Here is a 16,958-nt window from a genome sequence, read left to right on the forward strand (position 1 = left end):
ATTCCAAGGCAAGAACTGCACTGAACTCTGGGACCAGAAAAACCGGGAAGCACTGCATGATGTGGGATCTCTGCTCCAGATGTTAATGAACCCATGACTGCACACCCAGCTCAGTAGTTATCAGACCAATTCTAGTAATAAATCCTTTATTGGTATCCAAAATACTGAAGCTGTCTAATTGCATTGTGAGCTCCCTTGAAAGAATACCGCCCATAGCCAGGAATGATCAGTTCCTATTGTCTAGCCTGAAGAAAACAACTTTGGTATACTCCCTCAAGCCATCAGTTTACCCATAAACAAATATAGTGTTCTCCCTTGAACCATTGTTGTTTCCCTTTAGAAACCCCTACCCACGCTAAAGTGTTCTGATGCCTGGAAAAAATCTGCATCAGTTCCATTGGGACTTCATCTCCTCCTGACTGATCGTGCTGGGGGCTCTGCCTGTCTCCAGCACTCCAGACCTTCAGCTGCCACCATCTCCTGGGAACCCCAACTGGTTCAACCTTCACGAGTTGTGAGAACCCAGTTCTCTCTCTCTCTAGGTATAGCCTTCTGACCCTGACTTGTATGATCAGTTATAGTTTTCTAAACCTGACTTTTGTAATTACATTTAAGCTAGATTTAATATTGTAACTGTTTCGTTTGCTTGGCTCTCTTTTTATGGTTATTACCTAGCAATAAATAACGTTTATGGTTAAGTTGGTTGCTTCCCCTCCCCCTTTTGTGTTTTTGGCTTCTCCATTTGCTCTGCAACAACACTCCTCTTACCTCAGCTAAAGATTCCTGTAACGCTCAAAAATCTTGTGGGGTTTGCTCAAGTGGGTTACTACCAGAACAATTGTAACGTGAAAGTGGGGATAGAGACATGCTGAACCTGTGGCATAAGAGGGTGGCAACTTGGAAGTGCTGCTCAACCCAGTCTGCTGAGTCCAAGGGCCTATGAGGGTGACCGCTTGGAGGTGCTGCTTGACTCAGCCTGCTGAGTACAGGGACATTTAAGGGGTCAGCTTGGGACTGCTGATTGACCCAATCTACTCAGCTGTGCTTTGTTAGTGTTTGTGAGCATGTGTGTGTGTGTGTGTGTGTGTGTGTATTCATCTGATTCTGGGGCTGGAAGAATCCAGCCCTGGAGAACCTAGGTCCTGCAGAATAGCTCCACTGCAAAAGAGAGAAGTAGAGCTCCATATGAGAACACAAGTGACACAAGCAGTACATTGACAGAATTACAGAACACCCCCCCATCCCCCCCAGAGGAATAGTCCTAATAAATGAGCAGACCCCAAAGTAATGGGCAAATCTGGTAACAAAGCTTCCTGGGATTCAGTCTCCTGTATCTCTCTGGGGCATGGGAGCGGCGCCAATTGTGTCTTTCAAGTTCAGATGCAGGATAACCCTCACTGGTTTAGTTCAATGGCTTTGTTTACTGCTACGTTTAATGTAAATTGTGGTAAACACATGCTTTTGATTAGGACAGATCTTTACCTGGGCTAGGCTGTCTGGTCTTAAACATCTTCTAGTAACATCCTACAGAGGGAATTCATAACTTCACTTATAATGTTAACACATGCATTTAATAGTGATATTAATAACCAGTGTTGTTAGCATTTATATTATACTTCACAAGGCATATTCTACAAATATTATTGCAGTAGTGTCTAGGGTGTGAATACAGAGGTGCCTAGGGTCACAGCCCCCTAAATACCTTTGTGTATCTGGGCAAAAGCACATAGTATTATGTTAGAGACAAGGTGGGTGAGATAATATCTTTTATTGGACCAGCCTCTTTTAATGGAAAAGACAAGCTTTCAAGCTTCACACAGTTCTTCTTCAGGAAAAGGACCAGAAGGTCACAGCTAAATAACAACACTCTAAATAGTATTATGTTTTCATTTAACAGTGCATCACCTTCTGACAAAAAATCACATATACCCTCATGTAACTTGACAGATTCCAGTTTAGTTGCACCTGAGAGGAAATTGTCAATATACACATTTTATATTTCAAAAAAAATAAATGCATTGAATAATGTTCAGAAAAGGTAATTATGATCCATGGCTACTGGCTCTTAATTGTTGCTCTTAATCAGACCTAATCAGTCAGCACATTTCAAATGTCTCCTGCAAGATGTGAATTTTTCCAGAGGAGAACACAGTGCTCTAGTGCTGGACTGTACAGCAGTTGTGATTGCAGGGATTCCCAATTGTCAATGCTGGAGGCTATCAAACCATGCGACTTTTCCCGTGGGGTATAGTTAGCAAGCCTTCCTGACAGAGGCTGGAGGCATGAAGAAATCAGATTCTTCAGAGCTAATTTTTTTTGCATAGGTATAAAGATAGTTTCTACCTATCTTCTGAATAATTAAGAATACGTGTAGTTTAAAAATGTATGGGGATGTTCTGTACCTCCTGTGAGTGCTCTCTGCTTCTGTTTTTCCTGATCCTGCACAGTTAGTCAATGGGAGTTTTCTCAGTGACTTCAGTGGGAGTTGAGCCTGCTCAGCGCCTTGTATTTCTGGGACTTGTATGAGCAGGCAAAAAAATAAAGCAGTAATGATTGCAGTTTCCAATATTGTTTACAGCAGCTGCTTCATGACAACATGGCTCTGATGCTAGAACCAATGTTATATATACTGCTTTTTCAGCTGAACATCCCACAACTTGTACCAAGCTAATAGTTCTAGAAAACTTTAAACAGTCACTTCAAAATGTTTCATTTCAGAGATTGTGGAAGTGTTTTTAATCTTTAGATTATGTGTGTGTGTGTGTGTGTGTGTGCGTGTGTGTCTATGTATATATACACAAAAAATGAACACTTGAGTCCAGAATATAAGATGTGTAATGTGGAATAGAACAAGTGTTGCATAAAGAAAACAAGTAATATCAAATATTTTCTAATCTTTTCCTCATATTCTTGAGATGTGTGTGTGTGTGTGTGTGTGGGGGGTTTCAGAATGTCTTAAGTTTACGCCCAAAGTCCCAGTTGAATCTATTTTATCATGATTTTGTATATAAAATGAATATATGATTCTTGTCTAAATATGTTTTAATTATGCAGTATTTGGTTCCACAGTAATTTTTTATGGAGAAATATATATTTATATTTAGAAGAGCTACATTACATAGTTAGAGGAGCATCCTAACTTGTTTATAACTATTACAGGATTATAAAAAGGACTAGATGAATTCATGGAGGATCGGTCCATCAATGGCTATTAGCCTGGATGGGCAGGGATGGTGTCCTTAGCCTCTGTTTGTCAGAAGCTGGAATGGGTGACAGGGGATGATCACTTGGTGATTACCTGTTCTATTCAATCCTGCTGAAGCACCTGGAACTGACCACTGTCAGAAGACAGGATACTGGGCTAGATGGACCTTTGGTCTGACCCACTATGGCTGTTCTTACGTATCTTTCTGGTATTTTGAGAATTGTATGGACTCTACATGATAATCCAGAGTTAAGCATTTCTTGGTATCTTGTAAATACTGGATCACATAATAACCTCTGCTGAGAGGCCTGAAACCAGTGGCGTATTGTGGTAGGACAAAGGCTCTGTTGCCTTCTGCCTCTAAGCACTTTGGAAGCCTTTCCACGTGTATTGAGGGACTGATAAAGCCAGACAGAGAAGAAATTAGGGAATAGCTAATGTCTGAGTCATCTTCTACTTGAGTCTGGACAGATTTCTGACTGGAAATTTGCATCCAATTTAATATTAGTTGAACTATCTGTAACTCCCTTCTGTGGCTACAACATCTCACCCCAAATGCAGACATAGAGCTCGGACCACTTACTTCCTGGGAGGAATAATTATTATTATTGGAACGGGAGAAATTGGAAGAGTTTTGCCAAGTCTCCTGCTCTCTGAGAGTGGGTGGTCCAAGATCCATGTCAGTTCAACACAGGGGTGAATTTTCCACTTGACACATGTGGTCTACGGTGTTGACCCCATGTTAGTGAAGTCCTAGATTAAAGGATTTGGAGGAAACTAAGTATACCTCTCAGTGTTCCCTATAGCAAGATTTGTTTTCCCCCACAACATAGAGGAGCACATGACTCACTGAGTGGAAACACTCTATTGCACCAGAAAGACATAGCCCTGGAATCTGAATCGATATTATAAAGCATGTGTAAGATTTTCATTTTTAAGTGTAAAGAAAAAGAGCTCCTCCCAGCAAGGACAGTGGAACAGTCCATTGAACATACCATTACATGAAGGATTTCTTTTCCAAAAAAAGGTGTCCAAATTTTTCAGCTATTTGAATAACAGTGTTCCAATTGATGATTGTTAGGCAAAGAATCTTTCTGTAGTACCATTTATATGAACACACTTTTGATTAATCTCATTCTTTTATTTCTCCCTCTGGATACTGCAAGACACATTTCTCTTTCTGGGCCTTACTGACTTTCCTGGGAGCTCTTTTACTCTTCCCTCCCAATAAAACACCGGCAAAATATGGCTTTTAAATGGTCATATGAAATCATATTGCTTCACCTTGCTTGCCTCTTCTTTCAAAACTAGATGCCCTCCAGGTCTTATTTCTTCCCATCAATGTTTTGTCTCAATGGGTTACAGCAGCATAATAATCAATAGCTAGCATTCTCACATCTAAAATCTCCTGTGATATATTGGGTTATTTGATGGAATATTAGACATATTGAAAAAGTGTCTAAATATCAGAAGGAATTGTTTTGGATTTTAAATTGTATCTAGAAGACAAATTGAAGTTTATTCTCCTTTTTGGTTTACACATTTCACATGCAGTCTGACTTTTCAGTATTTATCTTGTTTTTTCACTTTAATGATCAAAATATCCCGAGAAGATTGGCAGTGTTATTTAAATTGAAGCTAAAATTCAGAATTAAATGTTTACACTTAGTCCACTGACAAGTCAAGAGTCTAGCTGTGAATCAAAAGGCATAAAAATTGTCCTAAATTTGTCAATAGATTCATTATTTTTCCCACTGAGGTTTTGATAAGGCATAATCCCCTGCATGTTGAAATTTAACAGCACAATAAAAGGCTCATTTCTCACACATCATTCATGTCCAAGAAAACAGTACTCCATGGAAATAGAGAACGTATTAGAATTTTGACCATCCCCACTCCATTTCCCTTCCAGGTAATCTTATATAAATCATAAATGTGGTCAAACACTTGATTAAAGGAAGCTATTATGGGTTTTATGAATAACCTTTGCCAAGTCAGGATCAGGAAAATTCAGTGCTTGGGCCCCAAAAATGTAACAATCTTTCAATGTGCTGAACAACCTTGCATCCCACTGAAACCAGTGAATGTTTAGGGAACTCAGAATTGTTCAGGATGCACATAGCACCTTTTAGGAACAGACCTCCCAGCTGTAACTGAGATTTATAATCATATTTAGTTTGCTTTGCTTCCCTTCTGACTGCAGCAATGGCTGTAGTTTTCAAACAGTTGGGTATATATGCTGTAAAGAATTGCACCTGCTGTGTTCTAAAGGATAAAGTTGCAAGAGAAAAAATGAAGTTTTAGATGTCATGTTCAAGTTGCATGTCTCCAGGCTTTCATCTTTATGTGTAAATGATGTCTTAGGCCTTTTATGAATAATTAGTGCACAGTAGTTAATTGACAGAGGAACTACAGATGAAACTTTACTTTGCTGTAATTAAATGGTGCCAAAAAATTTCAACAATGGCTGTACCACTAAATGGGCTCTGACAAGACTTTTATACTGGACAAAACAGGTTTGATCAGAAACACTCGCATGGCTGAAGTTCAGGATTTCTTTCTGCTCCAGCAGCTGGGGAGAGCCAGAGCACAGGGGTACTGCAACCCTTCGTCCTTTTCACCTATCCACACCCACTGATCCAGGGGCCATGAACTGGGGTGGCATAAGAGCTGCTACAGTGACTCTACTCCATGCAGTGATTTCTTTCCACAGGGGGAAATGGATCCTCTGTTGGTCAGTTAAACCAGATTTTGAGCTGCCTTGTTCATACCTTCCCTTCCCCCCACCTTTCTCAACCTTGCCTACTGCCTCCTGCCTGCTCAGTATCTACCTGCTCTCTTAGGATCCATGTAGTGCGTTCCTGGAGGTGGCGGTGGATGAGGGGAAAAAGGGGGGAATGGGGAAGCTGGTGGCACAGACACTCCTCCCACCCACAGATGGTCCTTTCCATGCATGGATCGCAGAGAGATGATGCTAGCTTATATCATTTCTATTTTTCAACTATTTTCTGGGGTGTGCATGTGTGCTCTGTATCTCAGTGAGTCTGATTTCCCTGCTCATGCCCATAGGTGGATATTTCCAAGCTGTCAGAAATCATGGAAAAGACAAAATGACAGAAGAGAAAGTTTGGCACAGTTAGGGGTGTATAAATAAAAGGTTTATCAGATTCAGACACTAAACCTGAAATTGAGAGGTTCCAATGCCACCTCTGCCCTGATCTTGTCCTTTGGCCGTCCCTGATCAGGAGACCATTAAAAACTGCATAATGCCTGTTCTGGTACATAGTCAGAGAAACATAGTTAATACGACATTAAACTGTGCCAACAGCAGCTCTGGAAGCTATTTTTTAAAAATACATCAGAATCAGAAAGCCTGCTAAACAACCAGGGGGCCACTGGACGATCGACATGCTAAAGCAGCACTCAAAGACGATAAGGCCATTGCGGAGAAACTTTGCATCGGTCTTCACTGTCTTCACTGTTGAGGATGTGAGGGAGATTCCCAAACCTGAGCCATTCTTTCTGGGTGACAGATCTGAGGAACTGTCCCAAATTGAGGTGTCATTAAAGGAGGTTTTGGAACAAATTGATAAACAAAACAGTAATAAGTCTCCAGGACCTGATGGTATTCACCCAAGAGTTCTGAAGGAACTCAAATATGAAATTGCAGGACTACTAACTGTCATCTATAACCTATCATTTAAATCAGCTTCTATAACAAATGACTGGAGGATAGCTAATGTGATGCCAATTTTTAAAAAGTGCTCCAGAGGCGACCCTGGCAACTACAGGCCAGTAAGCCTCATTTCAGTAACGGGCAAACTGGTTGAAACTATCGTAAAGAACAAAATTGTCAGACACATAGATGAACATAATTTTTTGGGAAATAGTCAACATGGCTTTTGTTAAGGGAAATCATGCCTCACCAATCTACTAGAATTCTTTGAGGTGGTCAACAAGCATGCGACAAAGGATATCCAGTGAATATAGTGTATTTAGATATTCAGAAAGCCTTTGACAAGGTCCCTCACCAAAGGCTCTTAAGAAAAATAAGCAGTCATGGGATAAGAGGGAAGGTTCTTTCATGGATTGGTAACTGGTTAAAAGATAGGAAACAAAGGGTAGGAATAAATGGTCAGTTTTCAGAATGGAGAGAGGTACATAGTGATGTCCTCCAGGATCTGTACTGGGTCCCATCCTATTTAACATATTCATTAACAATCTGAAAAAAGGGGTAAACAGTGAGGTGGCAATATTTGCTGATGATACAAAACTATTCAAAATAGTTAAGTCCCAGGCAGACTGTGAAGAGTGGATCTCACAAAACTCCTTAACTGGGCAACAAAATGGCAGATGAAATTTAATGTTGATAAATGCAAAGTAATGCAAATTGGAAAACATAATTCTAAGTATACATATACAATAATTGGGTCTAAATTAGCTGTTACCACTCAAGAAAGAGATCTTGGAGTCATTGTGGATAGTTCTCTGAAATCATCCACTCAATGTGCACCGGCAGTCAAAAAAGCGAAAAGAATGTTGGGAATCATCAAGAAAGGGATAGATAGACAGAAAATATCATATTGCCCCTTTATAAATCCATGGTATGCCCACACCTTGAAAACTGTGTGCAGATGTGGTCACCCCATCTCAAAAAAGATATATTGGAATTGGAAAAGGTTCAAAAAAGGGCAACAAAAATGATTAGGGGTATAGAACAGTTTCCATATGAAGAGAGATTAATAAGACTGGGACTTTTCAGCTTGGAAAAGAGGCGACTAAGCAGGGATATGATAGAGGTCTATAAAATCATGAGTGGTATAGAGAAAGTAAATAAGGAAGTGTTATTTACTCCTTCTCATAATACAAGAACAAGGGGCCACCAAATGAAATTAATAGGTAGCAGGTTTAAAACAAACACAAGAAAGTATTTTTTCAAGCAACACACTGTCAACCTCTGGAACTCCTTGTCAGAGGGTGTTGTGAAGGCCAATACTATAACGGGGTTCAAAAGGGAGCTAGATAGATTCATGGAAGATAGGTCCATCAATGGCTATTAGCCAGGATGGGCAGGAATGGTGTCCCTAGCCTCTGTTTGCCAGAAGCTTGGATTGGGTGACAGGGCATGGATCACTTGATGATAACCTGTCTGTTCATTCCCTTTGGGGCACCTGACATTGGCCACTGTCAGAGGACAGGATACTGAGCTTGATGGACCTTTGGTTTGATCCAGTATGGCCATTCTTATGTTCTTATGTACTGCCTCCTCTGCCTTCCCTTCCTTCTCTGTCACTGAGCTGTTGATTTACTATTGTATATAGTGCTGTACATTTAAAAGTATAATGGATGTAAATGACCAACTATAGCATTTTGCTGCTACCACTTGATCAGTCATATGAGAACTGCCATTTTGGATTCTCTAGGAAGGAATCCTCATGGCTTCTTTCTATTTTGTTTTTAAGGGGAAAAACCCTTCTCAAGTATTTTCCCTTTTCATCTGGACTTTGTGGCCCTGTAGTTAAGGTGCTATACTATCATGAGGCTGAGTTCAATTGCTCACTCTCTGGCCTAGCTGGGAACGTGCAATGTCAGGTGCTCAGCCCCTCATGGGAGGGAATGATTTGTATTGCTGTGACCCATATGGTTTACAGGGCAGTGCTGACACATTGCAAAAACTGGAAAAATGTTTACCAGAGGGCAAAAGTTTGTCCAAGATGTAATGAAGCTTGCCAGCTTTCAAAGACAACCCCATGTCTTCCACAACAAGGTCCACATTTAATTCTTTGTGTCACTGCTTCTGCAACAGGTGCTGGCTCTCATACCTTTGGTAAGCATCTCCTTCAAGGAGAGGCTGAAAGCTTGTAGCCTTATTCCATTTATGTAGGACTTTTTTGGGAAGATTCTCTTCCTTTAGTGGCACCTGGTTGGGGGTGGGGCAGTTGTCAGTCTGGAACTTCCATGTTATTGACACTCCATAGCTCAAGAACAAGAGATGCTCCAATTTTCAATGGTAGAACAGACAAGGATCCAAAGGGCTTGTTTATGCTGGATAAGTAAACTTACCCAAACTGACTTTCATCTTATTTAAATCAGCATCCTGTGGGATCTACTGCATCACTATTGCCAAAGAATGGGAAGTGTATTTCATGCAGAAGAAAGGCAGAAGTCCTTTGTCACAGTGCAAATCCACATAACATGTCCAAGAGCCTGAGTCTGAAAATGAGATGCTAGAAAAATGTTGTTTAGCCCTTTGAGGAAGAAAGCAGTTGAAAAATGAGACTTTAAAAATGGTATAAGGATAGTAAAGTTTGTGCTTGGTCTTATGAAAAAGAATTGTTTGCATTTCATCATGGGGGGAAAAATCACTTAAAAGTTTGCATCAACCTATGGAATGTATTTATCGTGTGAGTTATCTCCAGTGCCATTTAGTGACTTTGCAATAAACTAATCTCAACAAGCCTAGAAACTACTGACAGATCAGCATTAAAGAACCATGCATGTAAGCAGAGCAGCTGTCTGTTAGTGGCTGTCAATCTCTAAAAGAAAAAAAAGAAATGATGGGGCTGAACAGCATGAGGGGACATTGTCCCCAGGCTTACTTTCACTTCTGCCTTTGCCTCCTCTACTGAATGAGCTGCAAAAAGACCTAGAACTACTATAGAGCTACAAAGCTATAAAGAACTGGCACCAGATGGGACCTCTTGTCTCCATCTATCTCTAGCCCAAACAATCTGCTACAGAATTTTGAGGAAAAGGGTGGCTAATAATGCCTCAAAGTCGAAAAGATGGAAGGAACAGTGGCTCTGGCTCGAGCATCACCAGCCTGTTCTGGAGGAGGATTATTATTATTATTATTGTTATTATTATTATTATTATTATGTGTGCCAAAGGGTATGGCCATTTTTCTTTCTCATTCTGTCTTTGCAACAAACATTTTGGCTACCATTAGCCAGCTGGCAAATATAAATGAAACACCATGTACCATTTACACAGTACAGTAAGTGCCAGTCCACATTGCACTGCTTGTACAGTGGTCTGACTGCCAGTGCACACTGTAGCATGTGCTTTATGTCTGCTTCCCTATTTTAGAATGGGGGAAGAGCGTTTTGGGAAAATCTGTTAGAGACAGAAAGTCCATAACACAGTTCCAAAACATCTTTTTGGAGAAGGAGGCCAATATCTCTCTAGTAGAAAATGGTGGGCTGACTGTGTGCCCTGAAAATACCTTCCGCCTTACTTGTTTATCATAAACTCACTCACCAGTGACTGCACAAAAGGTATGCAGAAATACTGAAAGTATATCTGAATAGATCAATGCTGACACCTAATGCGAAAATAGATCCCAGGAAGAAAGCTGGTATTAACATGCAGCAGGTCATGAGCCAAATCCTGCTCTCAGTTATTCCTATGCAATCCCTGTCTGTGAGGCTGCATGGCTGGAACTGAGTGCAGAATCAGGCCTCATGGCAAGTTTCTCCTCCTCCCTTTAGTATGTTATTCTCACTCCCTTCCTTTTGGTCTCTTCTACTTTGCTTGTCTTTCTGATTTTAGCTCTTATGCTGTGGTGGTCATGTTGAAGACTGACAAAACAATTTTTGATCCTTAGGTTGTCATTTTCCAGATCATTTTTTTTAGGTTTAGGACACCAGACACTTTATTTTTTCAGTTGCCGGGTATTTTAATACACCTCTAATTGCCTCCTATCAGAGATAGTATTCCAGACTTGAATACTTGCTCTTGGAACAAACAATGTTGTGTGGTATCATAGACTTGTTCCCAAAGAATTTATAGCAAAACTAAGTAGCTATTTACTTTAGATATGCCAATTAAGCATTAGTAATGTACAGTACATTTCTAGGTTAAGGATGATTGATAGTAGCATGCAGTGAAATGTTCTTAAACTGCAGTCAGAAAATGTAAATGTACAAAATGGAAAAAAAACCCTAAAAACCACCGACTGACAGCACTATTTATATGTTTCAAAACAATACTTACAAATTGTTCTTTTATTGTTCTTTCAAGCTTTTTCTGCTCTCTACTTCTGCTGAATGGTAGCCATTGTAGTAGTAGTGAAAGTTCCTACAGACAATAAAATGATTCAGTAGCCCCTTCCCAAAAATGGCTGTATTCCTACTCTCATTAGTCAGTGGCAAAACTAATTAGTGGGAGCAGGACTGGGTCCAGTGATGGCAATTAGGGATTGTGATTTCACTAAATTTAAGGTTTTAATATTTGCTTTCATTCTGCATTGGAACAAAACCTAGAGCTTTCAAAAAAACTTGAATAAAAGAGACACCCCCCACCCCACTGCCACTTCTGTCCCCCACAAGAATAACCATGTGGTTAGGGTACTTACCAGAGATGTGGGAGAACCCTGCTGTGCCTAATTTGGATCAGGGACTGGAATCTGGGTCCTCTGCATCCCATGTGAGTGTCCTAAACACAGGCTATTTTGGCTCTTCTAGTTGTGGACACGAATCCCATTCTGTATCAGAGAAGCTTTCCTGAAGAAATTTTCATTGAAACCAATACATTTTCCATGAAAAGTTTTGGTTTTTACATATTGGCATTTTCTGACAAAAAACATTTTGTCCAAAAAATGCCTGACCAGCTGTATTGAAGATTCACCTTATAAGTACATGAACAATCAAATTGTCTGCCTCTTTTAGCGAGAATACCATATTAAGTAGGAGAATTCAAAGGCATGGCATGGTGAAATCCAAATAGGGTATTACAGTATACTATACTGAGGGCCCAATCCTGGGAGATGCTGGGTCCTTTTAATTTCCATTGGCTGATGGGGCTTGATCCAAATCAAGAGAGTGTTTTCATTTACTTTAATGTGTTTTGGATCATGCTGTAAGACTATAATCACAACAATGAAAATATGTCACAAAGAATTTCCTAAGAAGAATGCCTATTTTACCTGATATATTTACCCTGGGTAATTTGATAGCAATGGAATATGTACACTTGAGCCATTTACTGTCATTTCATACTAACAACATTCAGTGGCTTTTTGCAGCCATGTTAATAAGCACATTTCAGTTTCAAAGACATCACCTGTATTATTCCTTTGCATTCCAGCAGGTACTGCAAATAGACACTTGTTTGTGATGGAAAGATCTTGACTCATTAAATCTTCAGTACAAAAGTAACTTCAGCCTTTCTATTTTGTAGAAAGACTCTTTGGTCCTTGCCTAGAGTATCAAAGAACAATAACTATGTCTCTGGGGAAAAAAAATTGTTTGAACTCAGTGTGCAGCCTTCAAAATTCAGACCTTTCATTTCCATGCTTGAGATTTTCTTCCTTATTTTAAAAAAAATGTATTTATAACTTCCCTTATTTTCTCTTCACACTAGAATATTTTCAGTCCTTGCCAACTTTCATAGAATCATAGAATCATAGAATATCAGGGTTGGAAGGGACCCCAGAAGGTCATCTAGTCCAACCCCCTGCTCAAAGCAGGACCAAGTCCCAGTTAAATCATCCCAGCCAGGGCTTTGTCAAGCCTGACCTTAAAAACCTCTAAGGAAGGAGATTCTACCACCTCCCTAGGTAACGCATTCCAGTGTTTCACCACCCTCTTAGTGAAAAAGTTTTTCCTAATATCCAATCTAAACCTCCCCCATTGCAACTTGAGACCATTACTCCTCGTTCTGTCATCTGCTACCATTGAGAACAGTCTAGAGCCATCCTCTTTGAAACCCCCTTTCAGGTAGTTGAAAGCAGCTATCAAATCCCCCCTCATTCTTCTCTTCTGCAGACTAAACAATCCCAGCTCCCTCAGCCTCTCCTCATAAGTCATGTGCTCTAGACCCCTAATCATTTTTGTTGCCCTTCGTTGTACTCTTTCCAATTTATCCACATCCTTCCTGTAGTGTGGGGCCCAAAACTGGACACAGTACTCCAGATGAGGCCTCACCAGTGTCGAATAGAGGGGAACGATCACGTCCCTCGATCTGCTCGCTATGCCCCTACTTATACAACCCAAAATGCCATTGGCCTTCTTGGCAACAAGGGCACACTGCTGACTCATATCCAGCTTCTCGTCCACTGTCACCCCTAGGTCCTTTTCCGCAGAACTGCTGCCGAGCCATTCGGTCCCTAGTCTGTAGCGGTGCATTGGATTCTTCCATCCTAAGTGCAGGACCCTGCACTTATCCTTATTGAACCTCATTAGATTTCTTTTGGCCCAATCCTCCAATTTGTCTAGGTCCTTCTGTATCCTATCCCTCCCCTCCAGCGTATCTACCACTCCTCCCAGTTTAGTATCATCCGCAAATTTGCTGAGAGTGCAATCCACACCATCCTCCAGATCATTTATGAAGATATTGAACAAAACGGGCCCCAGGACCGACCCCTGGGGCACTCCACTTGACACCGGCTGCCAACTAGACATGGAGCCATTGATCACTACCCGTTGAGCCCGACAATCTAGCCAGCTTTCTACCCACCTTATAGTGCATTCATCCAGCCCATACTTCCTTAACTTGCTGACAAGAATGCTGTGGGAGACCGTGTCAAAAGCTTTGCTAAAGTCAAGAAACAAGCTTTGCTAAAGTCAAGAAACAAAGTCATGCCAACTAACAAAGCAAAGTAGCTCCAATATCCTCTCTCTGGATTTTCTTTCCCTTTCCAGGCTTGAGTATTGAAAAGAATAACCTTCAGGCCAAATGTATCGAGGTCAAGAAACTTCACATTCATGAAATATGCTCTTTCCACTCAGCCTATAGCACTGAGATCAAACTCCAGTGCTCAGTATCAGCAGCCCTAAACTGTTAGGCACCATACTAGCCAGAATTGTTGCCAGTAACATCGAAGTGCCAGAATTATTTGGAATGCAAATATCTCTGGACCAGATACTGAACAGTACTTTACATCATGAGTTGTACCACTGAAGTAATTGCAGCTGCTTGGTTAGTGAGAAGCTATTAAACCAGATATGAGAAGGATATGAGAATCAAAACCGGTGTTGTTGTTTTTTTGCAGCGAGGGGGGGCGAAATAGCCTGAATTCATTTATTAAATTATTTCAACTTTTACAGTATTTCAAATAGTATTGGTGAGAACAAAAATAGTTTTTAACAAGTATTTTAGCTGTGCCTCTGGTGTTAGCGTAGTGATGTGTTTAGTGTTGCTGCAGTTAAGGATCTGTTGACATATATATTCCTTTATACCATTAATGCCCTTTTTCAGGGATGGTATTTTTTTTAAAAAAAGTCAATCATTTACTTCATATCCTAGAAAAAAACCGTAGAGTACCAGGGCTCAGCCCAGAGGCAGCTTTCTCTTTCAATTTGATTCTAATTACTATAGTCACTTTCCATTTTGAAAAATGCAATAAAATAAGCCACATGTTGCCTTCCCCTATGATGCTTCTTCGTATGGCTTCGTATGGAAGAACCCCCACATTTTCTCAGTAGAGGGAAAGAAATGGAGCAGGAGTAGAAGACCTCCTCCTAGCAGCCTTTGGGGATGGTGGAAGAGCTCCATATTCACCTCCTTCCAGCAGCTGGACTAGGGAGAAGAAACCCTCTCAGTGTCTCAGGGGGATACAGGCAAAAATGCTTCTACCTCCAGTCAGGCTAGAGAGAAAAGGAGGCAGAGTATGGGGAGAAGAAGGGAGCAAAGCAGTTTTCCAACTGGAGGTTATAGGTGATAAAAGATGATGGAGGATTTTTCTCGCTTGTAGAAGACAACTAATACTTCCCTGCTCATGTATAACCTAGAACAAAATTTAAAAAAAAGGGACTTATGATTTCAGATGCGTCCTTTTTTGGATGTTCAACTTGAGACACGTTAAAGGCTTACCTTTAAGGTGCCTCTAGTTGGACATCCAAAGGCAGAGGCAATCGAGGTGACTAGTCACTTTAGAAAATCTTGGGCCTGGTTGTAAAGAGCAAACATGTTTTGCGGTGCATCAGATTGCATCCAAAAGCATGTGTTTTCCCCTGGTGGGATATATTTTGGGCCTCGTTACAAGAGAGTAATGACTCAAGCAAACTCTGGTGTGTGTGGTAACTTAGGATATGTCTATGCTGCAATGAAAAGTGTGACAGCAACATGTGTAGATGTACTTGAGCTAGCTTTATCTAGTAGCACAGGTGCCAGTAGCGGTGAAGCCATGGCAGCATGGGCTTCAGCATGGGCTATACAAGTCCTCCTAGGACCCAGAGTACTTACATGGTCCACTAGCCCACAACAATGTCCATGCTGTCATGGCTTCACCGTGACAGTTATAGTCTTTCAAGTTAGCTAGATCTAAGCTAGCTCAGGTATGTCTACATGTGCTGCAGTCACACCACTGATTGCACCATAGATATACTCTTAGAGAGAAGAAGAATGTGGGAGGGAGTTGACATAACATGCCAAGATGCCATTCTCAAAGAATGTGGTGCCTGGTACAGGAATTTTGCTCTTTTGCCAAAAGTTGGTGAGTGCTAGATGGAATAATTCTCTATTTGGAAAATCTATATTTGGAAATTTCCGATGATACAGATACAAAACTATAGGTACACAGAATTTGTTGCTAGTTTTCTAACATGGGTATAGGGTTTCATAAAGCAAAACCATTTTACTAAATTTGGAGTGCTTATTTCCTTTGAATATATGATATGTTGGCCAGATGTCCTACCTGAGTCACTTCTCATCTATCTATCAATCATCAGTTTTAACACAGGATACAGCATGACTGGCTGACAATCTTTAAAAAACTGCTGAGAAGATTCAGAAGTTGCCTGAACTGTAAAGAAAATCTTGGAACTAACAACAAAGAAGAATTGCAAAGAAAGACTAACTTCAGAGTCTGCTATCTGGCCCCTGTTGTGCAGGTTGTTCTATAGATGCCATCGTTCTGAGGCTGTTTGAATGGAAGAATGTCTGAATGGTTTGTTAGCACAACAAAACATCATTGCAGTTTTTAATTATCATTGTAATTTTCAAGAAGTAAGAGGTGGTTGCTTTATGGGCTTCACATGCAGCTCAGAAGAGGCTCTAAAAGCAGCTGCATTTGTCCATAGTATACCTCTAGTTTTTTGAGATGTATCTCAGATTCTGTATGTACTTCTCAAAAAGCCTGTGATAAAGGATTCATGCACCACAGCTGGGGTAATAAAGACACAAATTTAGCATAAAGTAGATTCAGGCTGTCTCTCAACACATGCATGCTAGGTGAAACCAATGACTGTGGAATCTTTTAGATTTCCATTGAACAATGTTGAAAGAGGCCACTGCGTGCTTCTTAGCCCTGGTCTACACTACAAGTTTAGGTCAGATATAGCAGCATTAGATCCGTTTAGCCCTGCACCCATCCACACTACGAAGCCATTTTTTCCGATTTTAAGGGCTCTTACCGGTTTCCATACTCCTCCCCGATGAGTGGATTAGAGCTGAAATCAACCTCGCTGGGTCGAATTTGGGGTAGTGCGGATGCAATTCGACAGTATTGGCCTCCGGGAGCTATCCCAGAGTGTTCCATTGTGACCACTTTGGACAGCACTCTCAACTCAGATGCACTGGCCAGGTAGACAGGAAAAGCCCCACGAACTGTTGAATTTCATTTCCTGTTTGGCCAGTGTGATGAGCTCTTCAGCACAGGTGACCACTCAGAGCTCATCAGCAGAGGTGACCATGGAGTCCCAGAATCACAAAAGAGCTCCAGGGTGGACCTAACGGTAGGTACTGGATCTGATCGCTGTATGGGGAGACGAATCTGTGCTATCAGAACTCCATTCCAAAAGACGAAATGCCA

The 16,958-nt window shown here is 40.9% G+C and overlaps 1 long non-coding RNA gene across 1 annotated transcript in view; it reads left to right on the plus strand.

The window, feature by feature from the left end:
• LOC122460188 overlaps nt 1-16,587 on the plus strand; it is a 20,126-nt gene extending 3,539 nt beyond the window's left edge. Inside the window, exons 2-3 of the long non-coding RNA XR_006281311.1 lie at nt 341-514; nt 15,877-16,587. This is a non-coding gene — a long non-coding RNA (uncharacterized LOC122460188). The remainder of the gene's footprint in view (nt 1-340; nt 515-15,876) is intronic.
• Nucleotides 16,588-16,958: the final 371 nt, after the last annotated feature.

The sequence above is a fragment of the Dermochelys coriacea genome, chromosome 5, assembly GCF_009764565.3.
Source record: "Dermochelys coriacea isolate rDerCor1 chromosome 5, rDerCor1.pri.v4, whole genome shotgun sequence".
NCBI lineage: Eukaryota > Metazoa > Chordata > Testudines > Dermochelyidae > Dermochelys > Dermochelys coriacea.